The sequence below is a fragment of the Choloepus didactylus genome, chromosome 5, assembly GCF_015220235.1.
Source record: "Choloepus didactylus isolate mChoDid1 chromosome 5, mChoDid1.pri, whole genome shotgun sequence".
Lineage (NCBI taxonomy): Eukaryota > Metazoa > Chordata > Mammalia > Pilosa > Megalonychidae > Choloepus > Choloepus didactylus.
Window position 1 is genome coordinate 44,858,035 of NC_051311.1, and position 2,521 is coordinate 44,860,555.

Consider the following 2,521-nt stretch of genomic DNA (forward strand, 5'->3'; position numbering starts at 1 on the left):
AACCAAAACACTCATGATTAGAGAAACTGCTATCTCACCATATTCCCCAGCAGGGCTCAGAGAACAATAACAAAATAAGGAATGCACTGATAAAGAGAGCCTGGCCAATTTGGAAGCTTGATGATGGCTCTCAAGGAACTAAGACCTATAGTTTCAGCAGGAATGATAGGGTCCTAGATTGGCAGAGCCTTGGTATAAATCTTTAACCAACAGATGCAAGATAAATGTAATTATTCTAATGGGAAGCTAGGCCAGAGTGGCAACCAGAAGACCTAATACACAAAGATCTATGATCAAGACTAATAGATCATGGTGTAACTAGGGATTAAAAAGATGGGCAACAAATTTTTTCCTTAAGGAAAAAATGAAACACTCTGCTCTTTCCTGTTCAATAGAGTGCTGTATCTGCTCATGCAATGCCAGTCACATCCCTGAGATGTGATGGTGAAGGTCAGAGTAAATGGATTTGGCCATATTGGGCATGTGGTCACCAGGAGTGCTTTTAACCCTGGCAAAGTAGAGGTTGTTGCCATCAATGACCCCTTCAAAGACCTCAACTACATGGTCTACATGTTCAAGTATGATTCTGCCCATTTCAATTTCAAATGGACTATCAAGGCTGAGGACAGGAAACTTGTCATCAATAGGAAGCCTATCTCCCCTGTCCAGGAGCAAGATCCCGCCGACATCAAATGGGATGGTTCTGTTTTTGAATATGTTGTGGAGTCCACTGTTATCTTCACTACCTTGGAGAAGGCTGGGAGTCATTTGAAGGGTGGAGCCAAAACAGTTATCATCTCTGCCCATCAATGTTCCCATTTTTGTGATGGACATGAACCATGAGATTCAAGATTTTCTGTGATACTTCCTGCACTACTAACTGCCTGGTCCCCCTAGCCAAGTTCATCCATGACAACTTTGGCATTTTGGAGGGATTCGTGACCACAGTCCACATTATCACTGCCACACAGAAGACTGTGGATGGCCCCTCTGGGAAACTGTAGTGGGACATCCATGGGCTTTCCAGAACATAATCCCTGCATCTACAGTACTGCCAAAATGGTGAGCAAGGTAATCCCTGAAATAAATGGGAAACTCAATGCCATGGTCTTCTGTGCCATCCCCCTCTCCCGCAGTGTGTCTATTGTATATCTTACCTGTGTCTGGAGAAAGCAGCCAAGAATTTTGACATCAAGAAGGTGGTGAAGTAGGTATCAGAGGGCTCCCTAAAGGGCATCTTGGGCTATTCTACACAGGTTGTCTCCTGTAACTTTAACAGTCACACCTACTCTTCCACCTTTGATGCTGGGGCTAAAATTGCCCTCAACAACTGCTTTGTCAAGCTCATTTCCTGGTATGGCAATGAATTTGGTTATTGCAACAGGGTGGTGGACCTTATAGTCCACATGGCCCCTGAGGAGTAAAAGTCCCTGGACCACAAGCCCTAGCAACAGAACAAGAGGAAAAGAGAGGCAGTTAGCTACTGGAAAGCCCCAGCAACTCAGTGCCCCAACACTGAGAATCTCCCATCCTCAACATTTCCATCCTAAATCCCCTGAAGAAAGGGAGGAGCATAGAGAGCCCTTCTTTGTCATGTACCATCAATAAAGTACAATGTACCCAAGCAAAACAAAAAATGAGAATTGCTTAGCAGAATGTTAATGTCAGCTACCACATTGGAAAATATAATCTCTCATACAGTTTCCAAATATAATCAAGTTCACAGACTCAGAGCTCATTAATTGAAGGGGAAATCATGTTCTTTTAAGAAAGGGTCTTTTAGTGTTGCCACAAGTGCACAAAATCTATATTGCTCTAATCCTTTAGCCATCCCCCAGAGTAATTATGCAACTGCATATGGGAAATACTCAGATAGTTCAAGCATTGTTGGATACAAGGTCTGACCTGACACCAATAACTTGGAATCCAAAAGGCCATCATATTCCTTTTAGTGGACAACTTATGGATGTCAGAAGATAAATGAAAATCTGGCTCAAGGAGGTTTCACAGTGGGCCAGTGTGTATGCAGACCTATTCTGTGGTCTTTCTCCCAGTCTTCCAATGTATAACTGGAATAGATATACCTAGGATCTGGCCAAATCCAGACCTGTTCAGTAAGAGCCAGTAAGGTAGGAGGAACCAACTGGGAGTCCCTGACATTTATCACTACCTACAACCAAGAAGGTAAGTCAAAATAAATACTGCTTCCTGAGAGCAATAAAGGAGATTCGCATCATCTTCAAAGACAATAATTCAAGGATGGTAGAGCCCATCTCATGTTCACATTCAATTTATCAGTATGTCTCCTATAAAAATAGATGAAATCATAGTGAATGATGGTAGATTAATATAAACTTAATAAATTGATAGTACTAATTGCAACTGCTGTGTTGGATATGGTATTATTGTTAAAAAAGATAAACACAACATTGGTCAGCACACTGGCACTCTGGGGCTCTGTGTTCTTTTCAATTCCTATGATTAAAGATGATGAAAAGTTTACTTTTATGTGAAAAGAATA

The 2,521-nt window shown here is 41.8% G+C and overlaps 1 pseudogene; it reads left to right on the forward strand.

The window, feature by feature from the left end:
* Positions 1 to 441: 441 nt before the first annotated feature.
* LOC119535047 lies at positions 442 to 1,424 on the forward strand (annotated as a pseudogene).
* Positions 1,425 to 2,521: the final 1,097 nt, after the last annotated feature.